Source organism: Strigops habroptila, chromosome W (assembly GCF_004027225.2).
Source record: "Strigops habroptila isolate Jane chromosome W, bStrHab1.2.pri, whole genome shotgun sequence".
Lineage (NCBI taxonomy): Eukaryota > Metazoa > Chordata > Aves > Psittaciformes > Psittacidae > Strigops > Strigops habroptila.
In genome coordinates, this window is record NC_044301.2 from 26,140,789 (window position 1) to 26,158,536 (window position 17,748).

A 17,748-nucleotide genomic window follows, 5' to 3' on the forward strand; every position below is an offset into this window, starting at 1 on the left:
GAGAGCCACTTCAATCGTAGCAGGTTTATCCGCTTGCTGGTTGTTCTGGTGTTCCTCAGTGGCCCGACTCTTGGGTACATGAGCATCTACACGGCGTACCTTCACCACCAGGTTCTGCACCCAGGCAGCGATATCTTGCCACAATGCAGCAGCCCAGATGGGTTTACTTCTGCGTTGCCAGTTGCTCTGCTTCCATTGCTGCAACTTGTAGTAGGGGACTCCACACAGCTGCCTTCCATCTCTGATGCTTTCCCACAATATGGCAGGACCCATCAGTAAACAAGGCATATAGCTTCTCACTTTCTGACAGTTCATTATATGGTGGGGCCTCTTCAGCACGCGTCACCTCCTCTTCTGGTGACATACCAAAATCTTTGCCCTCTGGCCAGTCCATGATGGCTTCTAGAATTCCTGGGAGACTGGGATTTCTTATTAGGGCTCGATGTGTAATTAGTGTGGCCCACTTACTCCATGTAGCATCAGTTGCATGATGCGGAGAGGAGACCCTGCCTTTGAACATCCAGCCCAGCACAGGCAACCGGGGTGCCAGGAGGAGCTGTGCTTCAGTTCCAATTACTTCTGAGGCAGCTTGAACCCGTTCATAGGCTGCCAGTATCTCTTTTTCAGTGGGAGTATAGCTGGCCTCGGATCCTTTATATCCCTGACTCCAAAAGCCGAGGGGTCGACCTCGAGTCTCCCCTGGAGCTTTCTTCCAGAGGCTCCAGGTAGAACCATTCTCCCTGGCTGCAGTATAGAGCAAATTTTTCACGTCTTGCCCGGTCCGGACTGGTCCAAGGGCTACTGCATGAACTATCTCTTGTTTCATTTGTTCAAAGGCTTGCTGGTGCTCAGGGCCAGGCACGTACACCAACCCCAGTGACAAGCACAGCAGCTACTCAAACCCCGACAGCAACAAACAATGCGGCTACTCCAAGCACCGCAGCTACACCAACCCCAGTGTCAAGCAGAGCAGCTACTCAAACCCCGACAGCAACAGACAATGCAGCTGTTGGTGTTACTCAACCCCCAAGCACAACAGCTGCACCAACCCCGGCAACAGACACTTCAGCCACTCCAACCCTAGTGGCAGACGCTGCAGCCACTCCAATCCTAGCGGCAGACACTGCAGCCACTCCAACCACAGTGACAAACACTGCAGCTAAACCAAATGTCCAGTTTGTGACAATGTCTGTTGCCCCTGTAAGCAAAAGCAAACGAGAGGCACAAAGAGCAACCCTTGCACTGAAGAAAGTTGAAGTCCCAATGCCATTACTACATGGAACAGGACCTGAACAAGAGTTACTACTACGTGGATCAGAGGAAAAGGAAGCAGAAGAAGAGGTGACTTTTTGACCCCGGACCTTGACCGAGCCATGGAATATGCAAAAAGATTTCACCCGTCTTCCAGGGGAGCACATTGTCACCTGGTTGCTCCGATGCTGGGACAATGGGGCCGACGGTCACGAACTAGAAGGTAGGGAAGCCAAGCAGCTGGGATCACTTGCTAGGGAAGGAGGAATTGACAAAGCGATTGCAAGAGAGAAGCGAGCCCTCAGCCTTTGGAGGCGGCTTTTGGCAGCTGTGAAGGAAAGATTTCCCTACAAGGATGATTTTACGTGTTGCTCAGTCAAGTGGACCACGATAGAGAGAAGCATCCAGTCCCTGAGGGAATCAGCCATTCTAGAGATGATCTATCGTAGGCCGGATGCCAGGAACACATCCGTAGATCCAGATGAAGTCGAATGTACATGACCCATGTGGCGGAAACTTACACGGAGTGCGCCATCATCATATGCCCACTCATTGGCATCAATGACCTGGAATGACCTAGCACCACCAACAGTGGATTACCTGATTCGTCAATTCTGAGAGTTCGAAGACTATCTCACCCCTTCCATCATTTCAGCTGTGGAAAAACTGTCCCAGGAGTTCAAACAATTGAGAGATGATTTATCCGATCTATCCAGCTCCACACGTATATCAACCCATGTCTCAACTATTAACAGAAGGCGCCCTACTGCTCGAGAGAGAAAATATTGGAGGTACACGCCATGGGCCACCCTATGGTTTTACCTGCGGGATCACGGAGAAGACATGAGAAAGTGGGATGGAAAACCTACCTCAGTTCTGGAGGAATGGGTGCGTGAACTGAAGAGGAGACAACGGTCCAGGATGATCCTCCCAGGAAAGCTGCTGCTCCAGTCTCTGGTGAGCAGTTTCCCAGATGGACTGAAAGAGCTGATTTTACTCCAGCTCCTGTGATAAGGAATACTAATCCCTTTCTACAAGACATAAGAGGACAATCTTATGATCACTATTAGAGGGGCCCTGCCTCCAGTCAGGTGGAGGAGAGGGACAATTGTGTTTGTTTACTGGACTGTGTGGATCAGATGGCCTGGCACATCAGTCCCACAGAAGTATAAAGCTCTAGTAGACACCGGTGCACAGTGTACCCTGATGCCATCAAGCTATTAAGGGGTGGAACCCATTTATATTTCTGGAGTGACAGGAGGATCCCAAGAGTTGACTATGCTGGAAGCTGAAATCAGCCTGACTGGGAGGAAGTGGCAAAAGCACCCCATTGTGACTGGTCCAGGGGCTCCATGCATCCTTGGCATAGACTGTCCCAGAAGAGAGTACTTGAAAGACCCAAAAGGGTACCGATGGGCTTTCGGTATAGCTGCCTTGGAGACAGAGGAAATGAAGCAGCTGTCCACTGTGGGAGAGGATGGAAACTATTTCATTATTGCCAGAGAGAAGTAACTGCTTGGCTGGAGAAGAAAGAGTTAAAGAAGAAGCAAAGCACACTGTGTGATTAAGCAGAGCAACCCAGCTGGACAGGAGTAGGAGAACAGAAAGATAAGGAACTGGTTATTCAGGGACTGTTTGTGAAACGACGAAGAATGTCAAAAAAACCAAAACTGTAAACCAGGAACTAAACATGATGTGATAAAATAGCTTGCTATATAAGAGTTAGAGCAATAGGCTAAAGATAGCTTTGCTAGAATGGTATAAAAGCTAGAGCAATAGGCAATAAAGTGATTCGCGGCATGAAGATGCTCTGAGTCCGTGCCTTACATACACCACAGTCCACCTTGTCCGGTCTCTCAGAGGATCCTTCTGTTGTGGGGTTGCTGAAGGTCGAAGAACAACAAGTGCCAATGGCAACCAAAACAGTGCACCAGTGGCAATAGGAACCGAGACTCCCTGATTCCCATCCATAAGCTGATCCGTAGACTGGAGAGCCAAGGAGTGATCAGCAGGACCCGCTCACCCTTTAATAACCCCATATGGCCAGTGCAAAAGTCTAATGGAGAGTGGAGACTAACAGTAGACTATCGTGGCCTGAACGAAGTCACACCACCATTGAGTGCTGCTGTACCGGACCTGCTAGAACTTCACTATGAACTGGAGTCAAAGGCAGCCAAGTGGGATGCCAAAACTTATATTGACAAAGCATTTTTCTCAATCCCTTTGGCAGCAGAGTGCAGGCCACATTTTGCTTTTACTTGGAGGGGTGTGCAGTACACTTGGAACCAACCGCCCCAGGGGTGGAAACACAGCCCTACCACCTGCCATGGATTGATCCAGACTGCACTGGAACAGGGGCAAGCTCCAGAACACCTGCAATACATTGATGACATCATCGTGTGGGGTGATACAGCGGAAGACGTTTTTGAGAAAGGGAGGAAGATAATCCAAATCCTGCTGAAGGCCAGTTTTGCAACAAAATGGAGTAAGGTCAAGGGACCTGCACAGGAGATTCAATTTTTGGGAATAAAATGGCAAGATGGATGTCGCCAGATCCCCATAGATGTGATCAATAAGATAACAGCAATGTCTCCACCAACTAACAAGAAAGAAACACAAGCTTTCTTAGGTGTTGTGGGGTTCTGGAGAATGCACATCCAAAATTACAGTTCGATTGTAAGCCCTCTCTATCACGTGACCCAGAATAAGAATGATTTCAAATGGGGCCCTGAGCACCAACAAGCCTTTGAACCAATTAAACGAGAAATAGTTCATGCAGTAGGCTTTGGACCAGTCCGGACCAGGTCAGATGTAAAAAATGTGCTCTATACCGCAGCCAGGGAGAATGGTCCTACCTGGAGCCTCTGACAGAAAGCTCCAGGGGAGACTTGATTCGACCCCTCGGCTTTTGGAGTCGGGGATATAGAGGATCCGAGGCCAACTATACTCCCACTGAAAAAGAGATACTGGCAGCCTATGAAGGGGTTCGAGCTGCCTCAGAAGTGATCGGAACTGAAGCACAGCTCCTCCTGGCACCCCGGTTGCCTGTGCTGGGCTGGATGTTCAAAGGCAGGGTCTCCTCTCCGCATCATGCAACTGATGCTACATGGAGTAAGTGGGCCACACTAATTACACATCGAGCTCTAATAAGAAATCCCAGTCATCCAGGAATTCTAGAAGCCATCATGGACTGGCCAGAGGGCAAAGATTTTGGGATGTCACCAGAAGAGGAGGTGATGTGTGCTGAAGAGGCCCCACCATATAATGAACTGCCAGAGAGTGAAAAGCAATATGCCTTGTTTACTGATGGGTCCTGCCATATTCTGGGAAAGCATCAGAGATGGTAGGCAGCTCTGTGGAGTCCCCTACTACAAGTTGCAGAAACTGCTGAGGGAGAGGGTGAATCGAGTCAGTTTGCAGAGGTGAAAGCCATCCAGCTGGCCTTGGACATTGCTGAATGAGAAAAATGGCCAGTACTTTATCTCTATACTGACTCATGGATGGTGGCAAATGCCCTGTGGGGGTGGTTGCAGCAATGGAAGCAGAGCAACTGGCAACGCAGAAGTAAACCCATCTGGGCTGCTGCATTGTGGCAAGATACCGCTGCCCGGTTGCAGAACCTGGTGGTGAAGGTACGCCACGTAGATGCTCATGTACCCAAGAGTCGGGCCACTGAGGAACACTGGAACAACCAGCAAGTGGATAAAGCTGCTAAGATTGAAGTGGCTAAGATGGACTTAGATTGGCAACATAAGGGTGAATTATTTTTAGCCCGGTGGGCCCATGACACCTCAGGCCACCAAGGCAGAGATACAACATATAGATGGGCTCGTGATCGAGGGGCGGACTTAACAATGGACACTATTGCCCAGGTTATTCATGAATGTGAAACCTGTGGCAATTAAGCAAGCCAAGCGGTTAAAGCCTCTCTGGTATGGAGGACGATGGCTGAAGTACAAGTATGGAGAGGCCTGGCAGATTGACTATATCACACTCCCAGCGACCCCCCAAGGCAAGCTCTATGTGCTTACCATGGTGGAAGCAACCACCGGCTGGCTGGAAACATACGCTGTGTCCCACGCCACTGCCCGGAACACTATCCTGGGCCTTGAGAAACAAGTCTTGTGGTGACACGGCACCTCAGAGAGAATTGAGTCAGACAATGGGACTCATTTCCGGAACAACCTTGTAGACACTTGGGCCAAAGAGCATGGCATTGAGTGGGTACATCACATCCCCTACCATGCACCAGCCTCTGGGAAAATCGAACAGTACAATGGGCTGTTAAAAACTACCCTGAGAGCAATGGGTGGTGGGACTTTCAAACACTGGGATACACATTTACCAAAAGCCACCTGGTTGGTCAACACTAGGGGATCTGCCAACAGGGCTGGCCCAGCCCAATCAGGACTTTTACCTACTGTAGAGGGGGATAAAGTTCCTGGGTGCACATAAAGAATTTGCAGGGGAAGACAGTCTGGGTTATTCCTGCTTCAGGTAAAGGCAAACCCACTTGTGGGATCGCTTTCACTCAGGGACCTGCATGTACTTGGTGGGTAATGTGGGAAGAAGGGGAAGTCCGATGTGTACCTCAAGGGGATTTGATTTTGGGGGAAAACAGCCAATGAACTCAATTGTATGCTGTTGCCTGCTATGTAACACTTTTATAGCCCACCAGCTAGATATCTTCAGGTCACCAGCAGCTGACCCTGACTTCCCTTCAATCATCACCTCAACAAAGAATGAATTTTGAGGAAACCAGACGAGCTCAGCAGTGACCAGACGAGTTTGGCGGTATCATCAGCAGGCAACAACCCAACACTACACACCATCCCTCCTGCCCTGAAAGACTATTACAAGAGATGGAGCCTGACATCATGCACTGGATGAATTCAGCAATTTTATAGGGATTGGTCCATGGACTAGGAATGATATCTTTCTCTTTGTGTGTGGGTGTGGGTGTATATATATGTGTATATATGGGACAGGGGCGATGGCGTGTTGAGAGATGTGGGATCTGAGCATGACGTGAATGGTATGGAATAAGGGGTGGATACTGTCCTGGGTTCAGCTATAGCAATCATTTTTCTCCTTCTTAGTAGCTGGTGCAGTGCTGTGTTTTTTAACTTTCAGCCTGGGAACAACACTGATAACACCGATGTTTTTAGTTGTTGCTAAGTAATGTTTACTCCGACCAAGGACTTTCTCAGTCTCATGCTTTGCCAGGGAGGAGGGGAAGCCGGGAGGAAGCAGAGACAGGACACCTGTTCCAAACTGGCCAAAGGGGTATTCCATACCATGGCACGTCATGCCCAGTATGTAAACCAGGGGGAGTTTACCGGAAGGCCCAGATCACTGCTTGGGTCGGGCTGGGTATCGGTCGGCGGGTGGTGAGCAATTGTATCCTCTCCCCTTGTTATTTTCCTTATCATTATTATCATTGGTGGTAGCAGTAGTGGTTTGTATTATACCTTAGTTACTGGACTGCTCTTATCTCAACCCGTGGGAGTTACATTCTTCCAATTCTCCTCCCCATCCCTCCGGGAGCGGCGGGAGGAAGAAGGGGGGGAGTGAGCAAGCGGCTGCATGGTTCCGATTTACCGGCTGGGCTCAAACCATGACACTAAGTAGAAGCCCCCACGGAGAAAACTCCGTCACCTCCCAATCTCCTTGCATGGCTCTCCAAGCCATGGCAGCCACAAAGGCACTGCACGGCAATGAGAGCCTCTGTTTTCACTGTCACTCCATGGGAGCAAGCAAAAAGTGTAGTAGGTGCAAAAAGCTGGGTGGGGGAACGCAGTAGAAATACCTGCTGTGAGTCCCTGATGGTTTCAGGGAGCAGGCCCCCTCACTCCACAGCCAGCCCCTGTGAGCAAAGGTGGACCCTATTCTGTTCTTCACCTCATGACCATCATCTGCCTCCTTATGGAGGAGGGATGAAAAACAGCCTGGGGCTGCTGATGTGGGGAAAGATAAAGGTACCTTGGCTTGGTGCAGGGAAAGCGTGAAGCTGAGTAGCATTTATGGCTGAGATTTCCAATCAGCTGCACGATTCAGCAAGGAACTGCTGTTTCAGCCAGTTGCAGATCACGAGGAAAAGGCTTTCCCAGACTGGAGCACCTGAACACAGGGCCTGAGGGTTGCTCATCAGGAACCCTTCCATATGACAGTTTTTCACAGTGACATTCTGTTCAATAAAACAAAACATTTGAGCTGAAATTAAAAATACATAAAAAAAGCACAGGCACTTAGGAAAAAATACAGTTTTACAGTATATTTAAAAAACAGTTGGGTCCTTGTGAAAACAACAGAGTGGATCAAAACCTGCTTTTGTGACAAGTTCACTGGAAATGAAAAACTTTGCATACTATGGGGCCGTGGTCTGGGCACTCCTCAGACCCTTGGCCTCTGTTAGAGGAATAAGGGTCGTTGTTTTCATTGCAGAGACAAAGAAACAGCCACAGAGATAAGGAAACACTATGGCTGCAGTCAGCTGGCCAGTCAGTAGCATTGGCAATTTAGGTTTGACTCCAAATAAAAATGTTTTGTTGTGAAATAATTCAAATTAAATGGGAAAAAAAGGTGGCTTGATGGGGGGAGGGACCCTCAAATCTGTCTTCAGGCTCTACATTGCCCAGCTCCTGCCTTCTTCCATCATTTCCCTACAAGAAAAAAAGAAACTAACCCCCAAGTGGATTTTCCTTCTGACCTGAACCCAACCTCATTTTCTCATTTTGAGCCTTTGCAGAGGTAAAGTCAATAATCGCAAGGGAATTAATAAAAAAATAAATAAAAAGGAAAATTGGGGGTGGAAGATGGAAAAATTAGTACATTTCCTATTGAAAAAGTTATAGAAAAAAATAGCCTTTTTTTGTGGTTGTTATTTGTAACTGGTCAAAAAGGCAGAACTGATGGCAGTCCCCACCCTGGCTCTGCATTCAATCCCTTGACACCCCTTCCCTGTCCCATGGATGACCATGCACAGAAGGAGCCAGGGAGGTGCTGGCACGGGACTATGTGGCGCTGGAGTCCATCTGTGCTCCAAGCCTGCCCATCATGTGTCTGCACTTGGAAGCCACCCCAGCTCCTTCCCCTGGTGCGGTTGCTACATCCACCACTACAGCGTGTGCGAGGAGGGAGCCCGGCCTCGCATCTCGGTCCTGCTGGCACACGCACCCATCCCGGCCAGCAATGGGGAGAACTTTGCTGGCTTTCAGCATGAAAACGGCCCAGAGAGCAGGAGACAGAGTGCTGCTTTGCTCAGTGAGGATTTCTTCGGTTTTGCTTAACGGCTGAGGAATGTCTAACACTACATCCAGATGTGCCGACTTGGCAGCCCACTGCTGAGCTGTTACCGAGGGGATGCCAGACCAGCGCTATCAAATGGGATGTAAGTATCTCTTATGTATGTTTGATCAGGGTGGGTTGGGGAGTTCTGCAGCAAGCAGTGTGAACTGGAGACTGTCCTTACTGCTTCACTTTTCCTCCAGCCTGCAGCTTTTCTCTCTGCCTTCTTGCTGTTGCAGTGTTGCTACGTGCAGCAACCCAAACTGTGATGGTTAACATGCAGCCAGGTTGGCTACGGGCTCTGAACATGCAGTCTCCAGCCTTGCTATTTCTGCTTTACACTTTACTTTTCAAAGAACTTTCTTTGGGTGTTTTAGGTTGTTTTTACAGGAGAAATTCTGTCTTCTTTAGACAATGTCTCCAGTGCTCCAAGCTGGGGTTTCCTCCCAGCTGCAAACGTTCTAGAAGCGGCACATTACGCTTACAAGCCATTCCTCATCACTAAAAGGACATGAATCTTCCCCGTGTTACACTATTGTATATTTTAAGTAAAACATGGGAAATTCTCAAGCTGTCTAGTGTCACAGAAAAAGAAAAAAATTCAGTCCCAGTGAAATGGGCAGTTCCTGATCACATTTTTAACAGCTTTTGGGCAGATTCTGATAAAATTATGTGATGGGTATCATCTTGAAATCAGTGGGGCAAGTCAGCACATAGTCCCTCTCCTGTTCATGCCTGGGTGTAACAATCCATACATGCTAATGCACTGTAACTGCTGGGGTTTGGGGCACATCAGGCAAGTTATTTGTCGGATCAGAAGGGGGTCGAGGTAGCTGAAGAGGCAGTGAGTGCTGCGAGAGCTGGGAAAGGAGAGCAGTTGTTTTGGTGGGGCTGTTCTTAACCCTTCATGAGCCTGCAAGGCTTTATCATCCTCCTGGTGTTACCGTAAAAGTCAGTTGGAGAAACTCTCTAAGACTCAATTTGGAGTTTTAGAAAGCAGACATTCTTTATTGCAGCACTGGGCGCACACACGAATAGCTTCGCAAAGGTGAGCGTGCCCGTTACTTGCTGGCAGCAGCTATATATTTAGCATACTCATGCATTTCATAGCTTTCCCAGGAACTATTTATAATATTTGCATCCTAATTAAGCATGCGCTTTCTTGCTGAGCGAGGGTCTCTTGTGGTCGCCGATAGTCTTCCTCACTGTGTTTACTGAATGACCTCAGTGCTTGCGCACGCTTGCAAGATCCTAGTGCTGTTAGCAGTTGGTATGTCCTTGCTTCTGTTCTGTTCCAGTTTTGTTCCACATTGGGCGCCACTCTGCTATCTTGAAGGCTGGCATCCTTGGTCTTATTTACTGTCTCCTTAGTTGTTATCAGTCCCATGATGTTCCTTCCCCCGTCAGCCAAACATTCCTTTCTCTCTACGTGTTAGTTAGAACAGTTTGCTGTATTTTACTATGTTAAAGACACACATACTATTGTTATTTTAAACCTACAATTTAAGCCTACACTGGGGGCAGGAGAAATGAATGTTTGCAAGAGAGAGGGCAGGTTTCTTGCCCTGCACTTGGCTGCTCCAGGAGGGACCTGTCTCCCCAAAGGACTCAGGGTGTGATTTTTACTGCTGAGTTCTCTGTAATTCTGACAATCAATCAGACCACCTACATGCAGGACTGCATCTGAATTTAGGGAAGTACCTCTTGAGGCTGCCAAGCCTGCAGAAGATGGGTTGTGCAGCCAGGCAGCGCTGCCCAAGGTCATCAGGACTCCCATGAACATTTGCCTTCTGCCATGGCAGCACATGATTCCCTGCTGGGGATGGTGCAAGTTCCTTTCTGGGACCCCTGTACATGAGAGCAGACATCTTAACATCCATCTCCAGCTTCTGCACAGTAGCTCTGCAGTTTCTACATTCAAGGTTGTATACTTCATAAAAACTTCACTGACTGGGGTGAAAGCTAAAAGGAGGCAACTGCAGCAGCTATTTGCAAGCAGTTATCTAACGTGTGACTGGCATTTCCAACATGAGATACTGTCATAAAATGGGACTGGCCAGTTGGGAAGCTGATGAAACCACTGATTTCAGGACTGGGGCAAGCAGAGAGATAAATCATAGAATTACAGACTGCTTTGGGTTGGAAGGGACCTTAAAGCTCATCTAGTTCCAACCCCCTGTCATGGGCAGGGACACCTTCCACTAGACCAGGTTGCTCCAAGCCCCATCCAACCTGGCATTGAACACTGCCAGGGATGGGGCAGCCACAGCTTCTCTGGGCAACCTGTGCCAGTGTCTCACTACCCTCACAGGGAAGAATTTCTTCCTAATTTCTAATCTCGATCTCCCCTCTTTCAGTTTAAAGCCATTTCCCCTTGTCCTGTCCCTACAGGCCCTTGTCAAAAGCCCCTCTCCAGCTTTCTTGTCAGCCCCGTTTAGGCACTGGAAGCTGCTTTAAGGTCTGCCTGGAGCCTTCTCTTCTCCAGGCTGAACAAGCCCAACTCCCTGTCCTGTAACATGGATCTCATCCATTCATTTGTGCTGGCCTGAAAAGCAGCTCAGACAGGAGAGTTGGAAACAGTCTCTGGAGTGGGACCCACATTTTTGTTCCCTGCTTGCACTGTGTTTCAGCCAATAGAGCTCTTGCTTCCAGGTGCTGCAACACAAGTAACAGCAGCGGTGACACTGCACATGGGGTCGGAGCACTGCTGCGATGGCAGCACCAGCACCCCACTTGGAGCACTATGTGCGGTTCTGGTGTCCTCAACATAAGAAGGACATGGAGCCGTTGGAGCAAGTCCAGAGGAGGCCACAAGGATGATAAGGGGCTGGAGCACTTCCCGTATGAAGACAGGCTGAGAAAGTTGGGGCTGTTCAGCCTGGAGAAGAGAAGGCTGCGTGGAGACCTCATAGCAGCCTTCCACTATCTGAAGGGGGCCTACAAGGATGCTGGGGAGGGACTCTTCATTAGGGACTGTAGTGATAGGACAAGGGATAATGGGTTAAAACTGAAACAGGGGAAGTTTATATTAGATATAAGGAAGAAGTTCTTTACAGTGAGGGTGGTGAGGCACTGTAACAGGCTGTCCAAGGAAGTTGTGAATGCTCCATCCCTGGCAGTGTTCAAGGCCAGGTTGGATGGGGCTTGGAGCAACCTGGTCTAGTGTGAGGCATCCCTGCCCATGGCAGGGGGGTTGGGACTAGATGATCTTAAGGTCCTTTCCAACCCTAACCTTTCTATGATTCTATGATTTTATGGTTACTTCATTTTTCTAGGGCTGTGCCCTAACCAACGTGCCAAAGGGCATCTCTTGTATTTCAGCCTGTCCTGCCTTCTAGTCAAAAAGATCAAATCATTCAGCATCACTTTGTAATCCTATAGCTCCAAATGAGACCTCTTCACAAACACCCTGTAACACGGAGAGGATCTCTCTGGCACCAAAACTACTTGCAGCATCAACTTTGATGAAGTTATTGACTTTGCCTGGAGTGGGGGAGGAACCAAAACAAAAACCAACCAACCAAAACCAAAACAGGAAACCATGCAGGAATAAAACTTTTTATATAACACCCAAACAGATATGAAAGAGGGCTTCTCCTGCTCCACACACAGAGCTTTTTTCTCACCTTCAAACACTCCAAAACAAGCTCAAACTGTTAAACCTGAGTGTTTGGTGCATGTTTTTGTATGTGAGGCAGAGCAAACCCAGCATCGGAAGCAGACACATTTCCTCGTGGGTACCCTGAAGATCCCAAACACCCATGCAATAATAAATGAAGATGAAGTTTTGCCTACACAAGACCCATACTGAGATAACTCAGCAGACAGTTTGAAACCTTTGCCTTAGCACTTGTACAGAAACCTGAAGGGAAGAGAAGGACGACAGCCCAACGTGGCTTAAAGATAGCAAAATTGATCTCCATGCAAGACACAGTGCTACTTGTATCTGCATGTCCAGCAATGCATTTAAGCTAAACTGGTGCAGGCAGAGTCAAATACTCTCCCGAGCCTCAGGGGCTCGGAGGATGGGACCACGTGAGAGTTAGTAGGAAGATGTAGTCACCAGAGCTTCCGGCGGTGCAGACTTCCTGCTGTCAGCATCCTGGTCTGGTGGGATGGAGCTCATCTGTGCACATCTGTTTTACACCGTCGCAGCTGCAGGATGGGCATAGGGTGTGTTATTGTTGTCACTGGTGAGTTCTTGAACAGCATCAGGAGGAGATGGCAGAGAAGCAGCAGCACAAAGTGAGGAGGGGCTGGGAGCTTGATTTGCTCTTGCTGAGTGTATCAGGATGGAAGAACTGCTGGAAATGAGGAGGGAGAGTGACACGTGCACAGACAACCCCTGCTGCAGGCCAGAGCCCAGGTCTCAGCTTCCAGCACTGGGTGTTACAACCTGAATTTCTGCTCATGAAATGCATTCAACCAACATGAAATGAAAACAAGTATCCAAAACATTGCCTCAAAACACCCCTACCACTCAGAATTTTCCAAATTCCCCTGAGGACTGCAAAAAAACTCATTGAACTCATCGGGGCTGGATCCCCCAACACTTTCTTCAGCTCATTTTACAGAGAAACAGATAAGACATCTCCATCAGCAACCACAACCCCACATATTGCATGGCCACACAACATATGTGGCCCCTTCATTGCCCAACCCAAACCTACCAGTAGCAGCTCCAGCTTCAGGAGTGAGGAGGGGAGCTGGGAGGGAGCCAGAAATGCTTCCTATGCAGTGGAGCAGCAAGTTGATCCATGGACAACCCACAGCTGTGCTTGGTGGGGATGGACGCTCCCATGAGCCAGGCTGGGATGAGTGTGCCACAGAGCTCATCCTGTGTTTTGTACCCTCTTGCTTGGTGTACCATGTTTTTCAGCTTGCCTCTCTATTGCAGCTGCTTTTCCTGAGGCTGGGTTGGTTGAATAACCACACTTCAAGGCACAAAGCAAAGTGCCAGAATCACCAAGGCTTCTTGACTGAATTCAGGGACAGGATCCAGAGGCTTTTTCCCACGCAGGCCCATGTGAGCAGAAGCACCAAGTGATGGAGATGTGATGGCTACTGCAAAAGAATGACATTTCCAGGATGAGCTCAAGGCTTCACGTCATTCCGCTGGGAATGAAGGACTAGCAACTTTTGTTAAAAAAATAAAAAAATAATAAATAAATAAATAAATAAATAACTGCTTTTATTCTGGATGCTCACCAGGGTGATGTGCCCAGCTCTGGCCATTTCCAGATTAGAGCATTTTGTTGCCTCTCAGGTCCTGCAGGCTGTGGCCCCCTTGGTCCTTCCAGCATGTTCCCTATGTGGCTCCCCCCATTGCCACCTCATGGATATGGGACCTCTCAGCCTCTTCCTACAGCCCACCTCAGCCCCCTTGAGACCAAGCCATTAGGCCTTAGTTGAAATAACTTTACTTTTTAGCATGAGTATGACTCAGAACTGAAACACAACTGCTCGCTTAGCAGGGGGCCCTCTGTGGGTGAGGACCTGCCCTTCTGGTGAGGCATGATAAGCAATGCATTAGAATGCAGGCCTGTAGACAGCTTGCATCTGCTTCTGTAAATTGCTTCTAAGCAGGGACATCCCTAATGGCAAGATATGATAACAATTTGAACGAAGAACTAAGCACGTAGCTCCCAGGTATTAGCAGTTGATCAATAATACTAAAGCTAAAAGGTAAACACCTGTAAGAATCCTGATTAATACTAACCAATAGACTGTCGTTGTAGCCCTAACTCAAGTGTGCAGTAGGATAAAATAACTACAGTTATGTAACTTACCAAATTGTATGTGTGGATGCTTTAGATAAAATTATATCAAGACAGAAATGTAAAGTATAAAAAAAACCCTGAAATTTACTGTGCTTGGGACATGTGTATGGAGGTTTGAACCCCCACATGCTCCCGGCGTCAATAAAGGTCTGTGCTTTACTTTACAGTGCGTACTGTGAAGTGATTTCTTTGAATCACCCTAATGCTGCTGATGCTCACAGCCCAGCACACAACATTCCCAACCTTCCCTAGGACATGCCTTGTTCCACTGCTGGGGCAAACTGCATCGTCCCATTCTGACCTGCTCAAGCCAGACCCAACATCCCTCCTGCAGCCATCCCTGGGCAGCCAGCCCAGGGACATAGGGACAACTGCCTGTTTTTCCAAGCTTGGAGGGCATGGGAGGCAGCCCTGGCAGCTGAGCCCTGCAATTCCCTGAGGCACCAAGTGATGCAGCAGCTTTACATCCCCAGCTCACAAGCTGGCTGGCGATCCCCCCCGTGTGGTGTATGAAGCAGAGGCGTGTCTAACTTGGATGAGGATATGCAGTGAGATGCTGTGCTGAGAAACACTCTGCTGTGCTCACATCTCTTTTGTTTGGCATCAAATATTTTCTGCTCGCTTTGATAGCTCTGCAATTATTTTTTTCCCCTAGCGTCAAGGTAGATGAACATACCTGAGTGTCTGCCAGAACCATCAATCCCTCTGAATTCAAGAACAGGTCAGCTTTTCCCACACTGACATCCATGGATAGAGCTCTCCCATGCATAATAATCGAGGGTATTTCCTCAAAAAGGAGGAAATATTTAACAAAGACTGGAAAATCCATATAACTCAATCAAGGAATCATTTCAAGGGCTGCAACTTTGTTTGAAAAGATGTCTATATTCAGCACTGAACAGTTTCCAAGGGCACTTATTGACATATTCCGAGATGCTGGCAGGATAAATCTGTAAGCCATTGAAATGAGGAGTTTCATGACACACACATTTTATTCCAAACCCTTGCCAATAAAATTAAACACAGGAAAGAGCCAGGACTTTCATCCAGCTCTTTAATTACCATCTGGAGCCTGGTGGCTGAAACAAGATCAAATTTTTGCACAGAAAAGGGGAAAAAAAAATGCTATTACAGTGGGGAAAGAGCTTGAGCCACACAAACATCCCAACACTACCAGGATCCATCCTGCCAGGGGTTGCACAACTCCTACTCGCTTTGGAGACCACACGTACAGAGCTGCATATAGAGCTTATCCCATCACAACAGCAGGAGCAAAAATGCCTCAACTTTAGTTCTTAGCTTTTTGAGATGGGCTCCCTATTTTAGGTTTCTCAATAGCATCCAGCAGAAATTCTTGCTAATGATGGGCAGAAGCAGGACAGACTCTTTCTCCTGAGTGTACCCAGATCAGTGGGTCCAGATCAGATGTCCTGGGTGTAGTGGGACCATCCCTTCATATCCCTGGAGCTTCTGGAAAATTACTGAAGGCGACATGAGAGAAAGCCCGCTGGGAACCACGTTGTGAAACCTACAACGTTGTGAGAAACCACGTTGTGACAGCTAAAGGATGATTTAGCACAGAACTGAAGCCCAGTGGGTCGCTGAAGAGCACTGCAATCAGGACTTGCCAACAGTAATTTGCACATGACAGATCTAGGATGTTAGTTTGCATTCTACACGTGCTAGAAGGGACTGTTTCACGAGACTGAAAATAGTTATGAGCCAAGTCATGTGGCAGAAAGAACATAGAGAGAAAGCAGCTTCTGATTATTATAAGCATTTTAACAACAATTTATGAGAGAGCAGAGAAAATGATGCAATCCTGCTGTTAATATCAAAGCTATGCCAGTTAAAACACTTGCTTAGCCCAGGAGAGAAGTGAAAGGTACAGTAAAAAAAGCCAACAAATGGAGAAAAATGCAGCAATCTCTAATAGAGGCCAAAAAATGGCAAGAAAGAAGGCCTGAGGAAAAAAGCATGGTCATCAGGACAAGGAGGAAGTGATTTTAAATCCTCTTGTCACTGAAAGTCAGAAGAATAAAACTCCTTAATGCCAATGTAGCATTAAGCAGCAGGCACTTCTTTATTGCAGCACTGGGTGCTAGGTGGAATTTCCACAAATCAAGCACACCCAATGCCGATTTCATCGTTACATTTATACACAAAAATTACAAGGTAATGCACTCCCAGTTACAATGATTAGTTAGTGATTTACATACAATTATAATATCTGCAGTGTCATTCTCTTCTGCTACTATGCTTGCACAGAGGAAGGGTCTTCACCTGGGCAAGGGTCATCTTGATCTGTGGGTGTGTTTTTTAGTATTATAATGAGAGTATAATGAGGATAGTTCATTAAAGGACACCCTAATTTTGTTTTGTTGCCAAGTTGGCCGGCTAGATACCTATCTTGCCAGGTTGTCAAATAACTCATCCTATATACAATAGGCCCTAGGTGCTCTGGTTATGGTCTAGAGAGTAAGGACTAAGGTTAACGTTCCAGAAAATAGAGACTTCAAGCAACGCAGCGTCGGATTTCAAGCAGCACATCAACCCATATATCATTGGTTAATAAATGCTAACATAATGCTAACATAAAGGCTAACTTCTTAAATCAAGATGTTCCTATAGCTGTTTCACAAACAAACACAAAATATAGAAAGATTCAATAAAACTTAAGGTAATCTGCAACACTCTGGGAATGCAAAGAGCCTTACAGCAAAGCACACATAAGCCATTTGCTAAAATAAAGTTTTCAGAAACAATGGAGACAAAGACGACAAGGTCAGTAAATATTTTGGAGCCGCACTTGAGAAAAAGATAGGTGATAGAATATGATGATAAAATACTCTCCATTTCAACAGTAACTTACAGCACAGACACTTCACAAGCTCTTTCCCTGAACTACATGCTGCTTTCTGCCTTCTTACCACTCTTGCATAATTTTTTGTTTTGTTTGCAGTTGAAGAACAGATCGAACGAGGCAGGTCTCCAGGAAAAGCATAAGTGAGGAATTAAATCTTGTATTTCAAAAGGCAGCTTCACCTATCACGCATGAATAAAACATTCCTAACACCAGGCTTTGCCTTGCTTCTGCATATTGGGATTTATTTGCCCACCTCTTGCTTACCGGTTAGGGCAATTTGGCAAAGACAAAACACCCATGGCCCCTTCTGACCTTATTAATGGAGATTATTTACAATGGATTAATATTTTATAAAGATTACTGGCAGCAAAAAGGCCCTATATACATTTGAGAGTGTGCCTAATGTATTCATTTTGAAGGCACAAATCATATTTGGTTTACAAGACCTGGCTCTGTATGCAGGGAAATGCCAGCAATATGCTGCTGCTGAAAAGCCTGCCCTTCAGCAGCCAACTCCGCTCCTCCCTGTCTTGACTCAAAAAGGGTAAAAGCAGCAAGAAACAG